The sequence below is a fragment of the Empidonax traillii genome, unplaced genomic scaffold, assembly GCF_003031625.1.
Source record: "Empidonax traillii isolate 1590-97213 ecotype Southwest subspecies unplaced genomic scaffold, ASM303162v1 scaffold8:size5222938, whole genome shotgun sequence".
Classification (NCBI taxonomy): domain Eukaryota; kingdom Metazoa; phylum Chordata; class Aves; order Passeriformes; family Tyrannidae; genus Empidonax; species Empidonax traillii.
This window is the reverse complement of record NW_020955201.1, coordinates 4,255,116-4,269,412: the sequence shown is the minus strand read 5'-3', so window position 1 is coordinate 4,269,412 and position 14,297 is coordinate 4,255,116. Positions and strand designations below refer to the sequence as shown.

Sequence of the window (14,297 nt, the reverse complement as noted above, 5' to 3'; positions counted from 1 at the left end):
GGCCACGAAAAAAAACATTCTTGTGTTCATGGTCTCAGCGTTGAGGACCAGGAAGATTCGTCTAATAGCACTCTGTATGATCACACTAGATCTTATTTCTTTTATTTTTCCTTCTTTCTTAGTTTTCTTACTGCAGTAGGGAATCTTTCCAATGACAGCAGAGATGCTGTTTTTTTCTATTTCCTTATTTTGATGCTTTTAAAATAAGAATGAAATAAAGTAGTTCAGCATGCTAAAACCAATGAGCCTCTATCCAGCATAGTAGGAGAGAACACAGACGTAAACGCATCAGCAATAGTATTCCACTTTATCCTGAGAAAATGAAACCAATGGCAAAACCCAGCAATATTTAGTGGTTTTCTTAATTGCTTTAGGGCAATAATCATATATATCTGAACTGTCTGTGAAAAAGTAAAATTAATATCTTCCTTCTGGTCTACAGTATATCTGTGGCATTTTAGCTGAGTAAAAATAATGCAATCCTCATTCAGAAATAAAAAAAACTGAAGGACACATTATTGTTTTCCATAAGTCACTCTGATCTGTGTTTTTCCTAGGTTTTTTTCTGTATTGCCTGTTTACCATAGATTGATCAGGAACAAGCTGGCAGAATACTAATGGGACCAGAGACAACCAGAGCTGAGTCGAAAGAACTCCTCTTCTGTTCTGCAGTGTGTAGAGAATAGATGTCAATATTAGGTCATGTTTGCAACTTACTGTATTGCAAGACAATAAACCTGCATACACTGATATGTATTTTGTTCAGTTTCTCAGGTTATAAAACACTGGAATATTGGTTGTTCCACAGGTTTTACATTACTGCCTGTCTTTCATGATTATGGTATGATCAGAGTATTCTCAGGAGTATGTGCTTTTACAGCCAAACTTATTATTCTTGAGTCTACTTTTTTTTTTTACTCTTGAGACAGGTAATACCTAATCATCACTTTAACAAACTATTAGCATTTGCAGACTACAACCTTTGGATCAACCACATTATTTTGGGGAGAGAAATGTGGGAATTTTTATCAAAAAGAGGAGCATTCCTGGCAATAAACACCTTATTATAAATTCAAATGGCCTCTATAACTTATCCTGGGCCAAGCTCATTTCTGGTAAATGGCATTGGCTGCAGTCTTTTAAGGACATGCTTTTCCTGTACCCTGTATGCAATCATCACAACTACCTTTACTAAAACAATACCATCAAAAGCTATTTTCAAATACGATGGTATGATTAAGAGGATGTGTTTTCATCTTTTGACATGACATTAAGTTATAAGAGCAGGATTGTGAGCCCTATGCAGGTCAGAGGTGGACAAGAACTTGGCTTTAGTCAGTATGTTTGAATTTGATGTCACATTGAAGATCTGTAACATATGGAAATGTGCCGAAGTATCCACCAAGTTTTTTGGTGGTTTCTCAAAATGGTCATTTGACAGCACTAAAGCTGCAGTTTTACATCTGCTTAGACTGGGAAATAAATCCAGCATTTGTTCTTGGCCATCTTGCTCAATTAAGTGTGTTTATGTACTCTAATGTTTGACAAAAATAGTGTAGCACCTGAAATTACTTAATACATTTACAGGTGAAGGCTGGGCATCTAGTTTTGTAAAATGCGTAACTCTTCAGAAAATATCAGGAAAAGACAGGTTTGCGTATTCTTCCTGTGCAGTGCTAACCTTGTTAGCTCTGATAATACGACTATTTCTTCTGGAAGCCTGATATTCTATTTCAAGATTAATTAGAAATTAAAATGAATTTATCTTTTTTTTTTATCTCTTTTTATCTGTCATTTTCATTTTAATTATTTAAGTCACTTAGCTAATGTAGTCTCTGTCTTATATGAAGTAAATTTCAGTATTGCTTGTTGAGATATGCTTTGTCCTTTAGTTTCTGATATTTTTTCCAAAGTATCCTGTGACTGTGCTACAGCTGAAGTACTGTGGACACTTCAAAAAGGCCCTTCCTGGGAGTAAAATAGTAGTGCACCTCTGATTTATAGCTGCTAGGCTGCAGAGACAAGAAACACCCTGGGAAATCTGTACTCCATACCCATGTGAATGTTGATAAATTGTGTCAATAATGCTTTTATAAATTCTCAGAGAGGGGAAGGTGGAGGGAGAGAGGAAGAGATAGAGAACGAGAAAAAAGGAAAGGAAGGAGGGAAGGCAGGAAGGAAGGAAGAAAGGAAGTAGGACATAAGGAAGGAAGGAGGAAAGGAGGGAGGCAGGGAGGAGGGAAGATTCCTTCTAGTTGGAGAGTATTTTTTTATTTTTGATTTGGGTTTGGATTTTTATGGAATTTCGGATATTTTTTGTACCTCGATGCCTAGGAAATACTAGGCAGAACAAACACTGTACTCCCGCAGTCCTCATTCATTTGCTGCTCACATTGACTGCTGTAAGACTTCCCCATAACTGGAGATAATTATATTAGGTCCCATACTTACTAAAGACTACAGACAATAGTAAGACAATGTAAACTGGTTGACTGCATGTGACAGAGCATGTGGATTGACACATGAACTCACAGGAGTTCAAAGCCGTTATCAATAAATAAAAAGTGAGTGTTAAGATATCTATCCAAGAATAATTAGGGGAAAAGAAAAGCAGATCTATTAGGTTTGTTATATTTCCTCTCTTTTTCAAAAAATTTAAATGGATTTTGGTTTTGGACCTGTACTTTTTTATTTTAACAAAACAGATTTGCTGAGATTGCTATTGTTTTGCAAAAAAGCATCTGGTTATAATTTAAAACACAGGGAAAAAAAATCTACAGAAAAAACTTCAGACTACAGTAGAAGTCTTGCCAGTGAGATGTCTTCAACTGTACATTCACCTTTGGCTAATCAGGGCTGCTCTCTTCAGTTCCTGCACCAAAAAGCATACCCTGATACAACTCTGCTGGTGATTATTCTGTATAAGCATACAGCCAGAGTATACCTTCTGGGAAGTTTTTACTCAGTCAGCTGTGTTGCAGAGTTCCTGAATATTTCTGGAGAATCTTCTCTGTGTGTGCCTGTGTGTGAGTGAGTGGGTGACAACAAGAGCAATTTTGTGGGGCTTGTTAGCTTGTTATGTTACACAGTGCAGTAAATCACGTTCACAAGCAGTGAGCATGAAAAAGGGAGGAGAGGTTGGACTTGGACAGCCATCCCGTACGCAGAGGTTATATCCACACAGTACACGATCAAGTGACTCCAAATCAGAGGGTTAACATACAATCATAACATAAGGAGTGTCTGTCTTCTCTGTTCCTTAATAACTTTAACACCACAGTTCAAGCTGTGGGAGTGAATCAGCACTTTAGAGGTCATACTATGAGTAATTGTCAATGGGGTAAAACTGGTAGTGACATAATTATTGTGCTCAGCTGCAATATTGCTTTTGTTCATTTTGCACATTGAAGTTATAGAATGGATTAAGATTTCTCTAATACATGTCAAGATGGTTCCAGCCTGTCCTACATAAATGTGAAGATGATCCTAATCTCTTACATCAGCAGGAATCCTGTGAAATCCACCAAGTTATTGTAGATTTACTAAGAGGTTTGGATTTACTTTTCTGCTCAAACATTGCAAAAATTTTCATCACTTGTTTTTCTTGTAGTCATTGTTTTTCTTTACATTTTAAGAAAATAAAATTGCAGGTATTAAAAATGTATTTTATACTGCAGAAATAACATAGTAATAAATCCAGGTTTTCTTTGGCTCCTGAAGTATTTACTTCTAATGGAAAATTGTTAAATCATTTAAGAAATGTTTCCTGTTTATTCTTTTGTCTTTAAGTATAAGGTGAACAAAATTTTAAACTTAAACTGCTAAAACATAAAGAGCTAAAATTTGTTCCATCCCTCTAATCATCCTAGTGGACCTCCTCAGGACTCACTCCAATAGTCTGATGTACTGATGTCCCTCCTGTGCTGGGGACCCCAAAGCTGGAGACAGCACTCCAGGTAGGACCTCATAAGGCTGGAGTAGAGGGGCAGAACCCCTTCCCTCAACCTGTTGGCCATGTTGCTCTTGATGCAGCCCAGGATACAATTGGCTTTCTGAGCTGCAAACACACATTGATGGGTCACATCCAACTTCTCATTCCCCAGCACTGCCAAGTCCTTACTGTTAGGCTGCTCTTGATCATCATGCTGTTCATCTCTCAGTCTGGATTGATACCAGAGGTTGCCCCAGGTGTTACAATCCAGCTGCAGCACCTCACACTTGGTCTTATTGAACCTTGTGAGATTCCCATGGGCCCACTTCTCAGGTTTGTCCAGGTCTCTCTGGATGGCACCTCCACCTTCCAGTATGTCAGCTGCTCCCCTCAGCTTGGTGTCAGCTGCAAATTTGCTGAGGGTGCACTTGATCCCCTTCTCTAATGAAGACATTAAATAACACTCACCCCAGTATGGACCCTGAGGGACACCACTTGTCACTGATGTCCACTGGGACTCTGAGCCATTGACAACTACCCTCTGGATGTGATTATCCAACCAATTTCTGATGCACCAGGCAGTCCACCCATCAAATCCATCTCCTTCCTATTTACAGAGAAGGATGCTGTGGGGGACTGTGTCAACAGCTTTACAGAAGTCCAGAAAAGCCCTTCCCTTTTCCACTGATGTATTCAAGCTGTCATAGAATGCCACTAGGTTGGTCAGGCAGGACTTACCCTTGGTGAAGGACATCTCTGCTTAGCCAATCTGGATGTCTACTTTTAATGAGGATTGAGCTCAGTGAAAAGTTCTGTTCTGTTATGATTTTTCTTCCAGTTCATGTGTGCACCAGAAACTGCTCAGAGCAACACTGATGGTTTTTCCAACTGCTAGTCTAGACAGCAAATATGATGAAAGAGCTAGCTGAATTTACTGAAATAAATTATTTTCATAAATGCATTCATGAGGAAACCAAATCAGAAAATGAATGCCTGATTCTGTTTAAATCTTTATTTTCTTCAATCTAAGTAAACAGAACACTTCTGGAGTCATGCTGGAAAAAACCTGGAGCCTTAAACGTCCCACATGTGGGTGGGGGGAGGTCCCAGGAGGGAAATGAGAGGTTTCTATTGAGAAGAGAACTAAAAGGCAAGATTGTTTAGAGTTTTTCTGATTCTGCTTCAGACTCTAGGAAACAGATTCTCCACAGGTGAAGTTTGTCATGTAGTGTCTCAGAAGAAGAGCAAATATACCCTAAATCTGAGTGAAGGAGACAATATCAAAATTCAATTATCACAATACCATCTGAATATCTTCAGGATCAGTGTAGCTAAAGAGAAATATCAGACTTTGATATTTAGATCTAAATCATATTCAAATCAAAACATGATATTGCAGGGGTGGAAAAGCAGTTAAGATCAGGCAAATATCTACAGGGAAAAGAGAGACTATTCTTGTAAAAGTATATGATTTGGATCTCTTTTCACAGGATGGCATTTTCAACACAGGATTAAGAGAAAAACACTCTAAGAAGATAACCTTTTTTTTCCCCAGTAGCTAGAGTCACTGGTGAGCTCAGTGGTCCTCTGAGCAGGGTGGGTGGGGGACAAAGGGTTATAGTTTCTGGCAGACAGCTGCCCACACCACACCAATGCCTTGCATCCACATCATACAATAGCTGCACCACTCCTTTAACATGCATGGCCAGAGGGGGAAAGCAGCAGGTATCATGGGAACACTGCTATGTGTCAGTGTAATTGAGGATCCCTGCTCGCTAGGGAGGGACAGTCAGACATTTCCATAGCAAATTCAGTTTACCATGTTTGTGTTGGCAGATCTATAATTTTGTCCTCGAATGTCAGCGGTATTTTTTTCAAGTCCATATCTTGTTCATTATTTCTCATGTTTGCTCAGTCTTCACCTTCATTCAGTTCTGAAAAATAGAATTAATCAGATATATCATTCTTATAAATAACCTGAACACTTATATAACCTGTATCCTTTAATGGTTTTTACAACAAACAGGCTTCAGTCCCTGGTGCATCTCATTTTTGCATAAACACGACATCCCTGAAGGCTAAGATTTGAAGCACTTTGCAATTGCAAGACAGATCACAACCTATTCAAGAATAAAATGACTGCTAAGCACTTTGTAAATACATCACACATTTTTGGAGAAGACAAAAAAATGCTCATTTTCTAGGCTTTTTATATCATCCTGTGTATCATTGATTAGACTCATGAGTACCTTTGCCATTCCCTTGGAAGACTGAGGAAGGTTGAAATGGTCTCTCCACGTGAGTACCATAAAGAACATGTGAATGTAAACTCACAGCAGTGCTTGCTAACAGGGAGCCCTCCTCGTGACCTAGTCCCTCCCCCAGCAGGGGCTTGTCCACCAGTAGAAGAAATGCTGGGAGTATTTTGTTTCCTGCACTAGCTAGAAGATCCTGGTGATGGAGTTCAAGGAAGTGGAGCTTGTGCAAATGTGTGATCTCAATACTTTTGTCCATTTGGACCTTGTAACATCAACAGACAATGCAGAAAGGGAAAGCCTGGATACCTGAGCTCATGACAGAGCTAATGGAGAGAGAGACAGAGCTGTTCAGAAGACTAGTCAGAGCACATACACTAGATCTCTAAAATTAGACAGTGTGAACACATCTCTAGGGAGCTTATGTTGCCTTAGATAAGCTCTAATTGTCTCATGAAGAATCCTAGGGGTTTAACACAGCTCAAAGGAGAAACTGGACCCACAAGAACCCCCACTTTTCTCATGGTTGTTTCACTTCTCTCTTCATCTGGACCTAAAATGTCTCCATGCCCTGGGAGGCCCTGAAATATGAGGAAGAGCATGACAGAATCTGTTGTGTGTATCTGACCTCCCTAGAAGCCTCCCCAGTGCTAACAGTTGTTCTTCCAGCCGGGGCTGTGGTGGGACAGAAATGAAGATGCTGCTGACAGAATGAAAAGCTAAGACAGTCCTGCAGTGCTTTGGGCAGGAAGGGTCCCACAGCCATAGTGAGGTGTATAGACTCTATGGTTAAAAGTTATTCCTGGAATAATGATTCATCCATCCCAAAGTAAAGAAACAGTCTCTGTTTTTCAGGTCACTTAGAAACTGCAGCATTGCCAGGTGTCATGCTTGTAGGGTGGGGGAATGAGGGTGGCAACACCTTGAGCAGGCTCTGCCACCAAAATGTCATGTCAGGAAGGCACGGATTCATGAATTAACCACCTTCTGAAAGGTAGGTGTGGCAGAAAGGGGAGAGGTGACATTTTAGTCCTTCATCCCAAGGCCACCTTGCAGTCCTGCAGAAGACTTATATCAACAGCTCTTCATCTTCAGCACACAGAGCTCCTGGGATTACCAGAGACTCCCAGTCTCTCTTTCCCTTGGGCAAGTGTAGAGTCAACTGGTCTTTAATTCTCCCTATCCTGAGCTGTCTTGTTAATTTGCTGCTTGTGTCCTGGGACAGCCAGTAGAAATGTAGGGACTTCCTACTTTTATACCCTTGTTTTCTAAAGCAGAACAGTTGCATCTGATTTAAATATACTGGTGGGGCATTCCCTAATGAATCAGTAAATTTCATTAACGTGTTTTGGATAAACCCCCAGATAAGTAGATTACAGGATATAGTCCTAGTTCTTGCAATATCAAAAATTTGACTTGCACTATGCAAATAATTCTCCAACCAGAATTTACTGAAGGCATGTTTTCTCAGCTTTACAGCAAGTTACAAAAGACAGCACTGTAGTTCCTCAAACATTACCTAGTTCTTGCAAGGTGCTGAATTCACCAGCCTTCATTGAAAAGAAGAAGTGAGGATGTTCAGTCGCGTGCTTTGTAGGGGCCCCTGCTATTCCCAAGCAAGGAAATTGTGATTTGAAGAGTCAAATACTGAAGTTAGTACTCCAAAGATGAGTCACTTTCTTTATCACCACAGCAAGTGCCCATGCTTCAATATTTTGCATAAGCTGCTCCCAAGCTAAGTCATTCTCACCAGCTTTTAAGAACTGTTCAGCTTGTGATTTGAAATGCAAAATTCAATACTTAAGTTAACGGGTTTTGTTTATGTGATTTCCTATTGGAATACAAAAACATATCAAGCAGAGGTGATCTGTATAAGACTCCTATGCTAATTCTTCCAGCCTCTGACCTGCCTCTGATGAGTTGTCCCGTTTGCCTTACTTTAATACATCAGGTGTTTATTTTGTCCCAAAGTCATACACTTGATAAAAATAGTTCTCTATCACTATTGGGTAGAAATCCTGTAGCTTAATATTTATCTTTCTCTTATGGTCCATCTTATAGAAATTATGTTAAAATAAACATAATTGTTCATTGAAAATCATTTTCTAAGTAGTATGGGGTGGGGATCCCACTGTTAAAAGTCTATTTCTGAGATTCAGATGTAACAAAACACAGAACTTCTGACAGTGTTTTATAGAACTTTCCCCTTTTTGCAATGACATTTGATGGAATTAATGGGGCACCCCTTATGATTTGAAATGGGTCACAATGATAAAGTATAACAAATCTATTAAAACCTACTAGCATAAAAATACTACTGGTAAAGCTTGTGAAAACTCACATGAGAAAATTGTTTCAACCACCAGCCTCATCCTTTACATGCTTCCCTTGTTGCATCACACCCAAGGAAGAAAAATTTTAATATATAATTATGCTATTATTATACCCGCTTTACACGTGACTTGTCTGAAAGACTCCAAGAAACCAGATGTTTTCTTTCTGTTTCACTGCCTCCTTGGCTTTTCTCCAGACAAGACCCTTTCCAATACATTGGTAGACCATGGTATGATCCACCTGTAATCCACAGAGGCCACGACCTGGATACGTAGCTTCCTTATCCATCCTGAAATCAGGGTCAGCATCATGTTACTGCACACCTCTAGATGAAATCCACCCTGCTGAGATGAACTAGGGTGGATAGTTACACAATGCACTTCGGCATGCCTTAGGACTAGAAACAAATCCACAAATCCAGCTATGCATGGTGTAGGAAAAACTGTGTTTCAGCCATTAGTTGTGTGGACATTCTCTGTTCCAAGCAGGAAAAGGAATGACAATAACATATTTTTTTTGGTATCCCAGTTAACAGACTTAGGAGTCAGTAGTTGGTATTTGCTGGGCTTCCGTGTGCTTTTTAAAATTGAGCCATTTCTTAAGACACATTGATCTCTTCCCAGAGATCTTAAAGAAAAATAAAAAACATTTGAAATGTTTGTTATTTCATTTAACTTGGAGCATTTCTTAAAGTTTCTTTTTATTTCTGTAGGGTTCTGTGAAATGTTGTTTTAGTCCTTTGAGGTCTCAGTTGATACTGTTCTGACTTTTCTGAAATCAAATCAGAGATAAATTTGATCCGTGAAATAACATGGGTTTCTGAAGAACAAACTTTGTGAACAGCTATGCATTTTAACTTAGAGGTGTCTATACAGCTAAATTTCTATGCGGATAGAACTTTCTGACTTCCTGCAGAGTATTTAGGGGTTGAAGTATCTCACTGGTTATTCCACTCAGTGTTGAGGCTCAGTGTCTGTGACAGCTGCAATATACTAGCAACCATTTTTGAGAAAGGGAATTAAAAACAGACCTCTCAGTTTGAAACCAAAGGAGAACTAAATGTCAGCACAATAGAGGTAAATTATCATAGAATCATAGAATCATAGAGTTAACTGGGTTGGAAGAGACCTCTGAGATCATCAAGTCCAACCCTTGATCCAACCCCACTGTGATTACTAGATCATGGCACTCAGTGCCACATCCAACCTCGTCTTAAAACCTCCGGGGACAGTGAATCCACCCCCTCTCTGGGCAGGCCATTCCAATGCCTGACCACTCCCTCTGTAAAGAACTTCTTTCTAATATCCATCCTAAACCTCCCCTGACAGAGCTTAAGCCCGTGCCCTCTTGTCCTACTGCTGATTTCCTGGGAGAAGAGACCAACCCCCTTTCAGGGAGTTGTAGAGAGTAAATAACAAAAACAAAAAACAAAACCAAAATTTCCCACGTTCCAAATGTTTATTCCTCCCCCACCTCTCCCCACAGGTGTCAGAACTTCTGTAACTGCTTCTTGGTGCCTTTGTCACCTAGAGCACGTTGAAGTGCACGGTCTTGCTGAGTGGGTGGCACTCAACCACCGTCACAATGTCCCTGATCTACACGTCCCTAAAGCATGGGAACAGGTGCACGGACATGCTCTTGTGATGCTTCTCAAAGCGGTTGTACTTGCAGATGTAGTACAGGTAATCGCAGCAGATCACAATCACGTGCTGCATCTTCATCTTGGTCACCACACCTGAGAGGATGCGTCCCCAGATGGAGACGTTCCCAGTGAAGGGACACTTCTTGTCAATGTGGGTGCCTTCGATGGCCTCTCTGGGGGTCTTGAAGCCCAGCCCCACAGTGCAGTAGCAGCAGGGTAGCTTCTCCTTGCCGCCCTCACACAGCAGCACTCGCTTCTTATTCTGGAAGATTGTTGGCTGCTTCTGGTACGCGTGTTCCGTCTGCATGTCTGCCATCTTAGACTTTAAACAGGACAACACTGAGTAATCTCTTATTATTGCACAAAGTGATGATGAGTTTTAGTTAAATCTCTGAATCCAGAGTTTCTTCCAACCATGCCTGAGTGCAAATCCATACTTTGAGGAATAACCTGTTACTAATAAGTTACTCTCAATAAGATTTTACTAACTACTTCAGAAAGTTGTTGTATTGGTCAGGGAGTTTCACAAGAAGCTCCACAGAACAGTGGGGATGCTTAAGTGTGGCAATGTGTTTTCAAAAAAAGATTGAAAGACGTATGTGTGACACCATATATTATGAAACAGCATTAAGGTTCTTGAAAAAGCCTTTAGGTGAAAATCCTCTCCACCTTTTATTTGTCTCGAACTGCTTATTTATTTTTGTTTTGGACTCACATTTTTTACAGCTTCTGAGTTCAAACTAACTCTATATATTAGCATGTTTATCTCTTCAAATTTGAAAGAATTTTCTTTAAAGAGTCTCTTGTTGCTGGTTCTGCATTTACCTCACAGGGAAAGGTTAAATTCAGTTTCTCTGTTTCTTCTTCAGCATGTGCACCAAAGAACAGCCGCAACCTGGCTGTAGTTGTGGAAGAGTGTTTAATTAGCAATAATGAGATAAAATTAAGAGAAGGAAATTTTAGGATGGATGTCAGGAAAACCTGTATGACAACAAGATATTTCAAATTGTGAAATAGTCTCCTAGAGGAAATGCTGGAAACAAGCAAGCCATGCAGACAGAAAGATGTTAGGTATAAGCTAATGCTTAGGTTCTACATCTGCATTTCATTGATTGGAACTGCATGATGCTGCAAGCTGAGATCTAACCAGAATTATGACAGTCAATAACAGCATGAGCACACAAGACCTCCACATTTATCAGGGAACCACAGCACTGCTGGGAATGTAAAGACACCCACCAGGCCACTTCTAGCATTTCTTGCTTGTTATGAAAGAAATATTTCTGTGCCTCAGTAGAGATATGACTGTGCACAAGTAGAGCTGCATTTCCACAAATGCACGTATTACCTTGCGGTCTATTTTGACTGCTGTAAGAATGGTGAAAAGTTTATTTCAAGGTACTTTGTTTGGAGCCAGTTCTCTTCTGTGTGGAAGTTATAGGTGGTGAATTTTTACTTCAGGACATGTATGTATACAAAAGATTATTAAAACTAATGAAAAAAATGGTGTTGCTGCCTCTGAATCTGGCTTTTAAATGAACTCTGTGGCCTTTCCAAGAGCACTTTGCCTCAGCTACAAAAATTTTGTGTCTCACTTTTCCTGAACTGTAACTATTGTGGTACTGAAAATATAAAAAGAAGAGAGCACCATCCCTGAGATATCTGCACAGTGGCACTCCCCATTATGGAAAAAGGTAGAGCTTATCTGATGCCTTGAGCATTTTTTTTTTTCAGATTCCTGTTGGAAGCACAGAAGTACAAGGCCCAACCTAAGACTTCCCAGCAAATCAGCATTTGCACTGTATACTGCAAAAATCACATCTGTTCCTCTGCGAACTGTTAAACATTCATAGGTCATTAGTGAGTGAGCTAGTGAGTGAGTGATTGTTTTTCTCTTGGATGTGCTCTGCAGTATGCTAGTAGTTATCTAAATATGACCCCTAGTGTTCAACTTGTGTAGTAATAGTTTAAGAAAATTATGGTCCTTAATAGACTTCCCTTAAGAAGTGGATCATCTTTTTTGGTCATCCTAATATCTTATCCCCCACATAAAAACTACTAAATTATTCCTGCTCAAGCAGTGAAATTTGCTGAAGATATTGTTTTCAAAGCATAAAACACTGAAGAATCACTTGAGGATTTTAGAGATAATTGTTACAGACAGGGAATAATCTATATTGAAAAACTGGATTGCAATATTTTCCCATCTGCATAAAAAAATGTTAAGCAATGAAACTGTTAAGGGTAGAGTGTCAGTGGAAGCAGTTGTACACTGCTAAGCATTGCATTACAGAGACAGTGATGAAGACTCTATGGTACAATGGCTGGTAAAAGATGACTGGTGAAAGGGGATGTTTTAGTTTTTGTTTCGTTCTTGATGCTGCCAGTAATCTTCTGGTATGCTTTTCATTAGGTCATTTAACCTCTGCGTTCATGTGTTTTCCTCTTGATAAAATGCACAGATACATTCTTTCCTTTGAGGTTTGTGAAAGTTATTTTATTTTCTTTAAACAATCAGAGACATAATACGGAACCATAGCCGGCAGAAGGGTGCAAGACCATTATATAACTCTGCAAGTTACATGATGTTAAGGGAGGAAGGGAAAAGGTGCAGTGCTTTAAAGTCCAGGCTGGTCTGCTCTGAGAAAGAATTGACACAGTTAAACTTCTGCTTGGTGATGTTCCTTTCTTGCTGCTCTGATATTTGCTATATTGCCAAATGTTCTTTAAAAGGACAAACAGTAACGATCCAGCCAAATAGAGGTCATTGAAAACTTGGAGGATCAGCAGTGACAAACTGGTTTGCAATGCAGTCCTTTGGTGACTGTTTAAAAGTATGTGAGTCTGTGGATATATACAAATGATTTATCACATCATGATATAAAGCATTACGTATGACATGTATTGTGAAAACACATAATAGAGAACCTCCTGCTTCCTGATTGTGTTTGTTAGCTCTGAGTACACAGGCATCTTGCAAACTACTACTTTACATCTTGTTCAGGTAGGGAATAGCTCCAACAGACTCATTTCTGCTCTCATCTGAACGCCTTGAGCATTAATGCATGTCTTGTATGTGCTCTCAGAGCCCTGTGGTTTGTTTGCTTGTGTGTAACTATCACCAGAAATATCAATGCCACTTCAGCTCTGGCCTACAGACTGCCTTTACACTATCCTGCTTCTTACAGTCTTGTAAGAAACAGCATACCTTCTTACTATGTGAATGTTTCTTTGTGCCTCTTCAAATTTGATCTCCCCAGTAGAAAAGCATGCATCTCCTGGGGGCAGAATCAGATATTGTTTTTAATTTCAGTGCCATACACCTCTTAATGCTTTCGAGCTTAAAAATGGAATGTTACCATTTCCCACTGCTCCTGTCTTAACTGCCCATGGCAGTGAGGCAGGAAGAAGGTCTAAACTGTTGCTTTGAAAATTTGATGGTGGATGTTGTAAAGGCTTTTTTCTAGATCCCTCCTGCCAAAATGGAGAGGGACCACAGAAGCATGCACAACCCTTGTATATAGATGTGAACCAGTCTGCTTACAGACAGAGTGAGCATGGTTTGAAGGCTGGAGTTTATTTTTCCAGTTGGCATAGTCAGTGTCCTTTCTGGGTGCATGTGGTTTGAGAAACCTTTGCCTCCTTGGGGCATGCAGCTTGTGGGTCACATCCTTCAAACTGCCTGTGGCACCAGAGCCAGAGCAGGGAACTGTCAACAAGGACACTATTTGTAGTGGCCTTCTCTGTAAGGCAGCACTGTGCTATAGAACCAGAACTGAGGGATCTGCAAGGAAGATAACCCACTCTGATGATCCCTCCTGACCTGACCTGATCTGACCTGACAAAATGTTATTACAGGCAGTGCTGGTGCCCCAGAGTCACTGAGAGTGTAAAAGTGAAAACCAAGAAGGGGCAAGTATGACTTTAGGAGAAGGTACAGGTCCAAAGACAATGGGAGAGCATTGTCATCAATAGGACACCATGGGTTCACTGTGCAGAGTGACACCAAGTTAAGGAGCAGTGTCTGCACTGGGTGCCAGCTCCAGGACCAGAATCTGTTCTTAAGGTGTCATGGGATTATGGCTGTGATCTATGCCTCAAATCAAGAGCTTTTAGGGAAATACAGTCTGCTGCA

General features: G+C 40.1%; 1 pseudogene; it reads right to left on the bottom strand.

Annotated features, from left to right (window-relative positions):
• Positions 1–9,957: 9,957 nt before the first annotated feature.
• On the bottom strand, positions 9,958–10,478 carry LOC114057536 (annotated as a pseudogene).
• Positions 10,479–14,297: the final 3,819 nt, after the last annotated feature.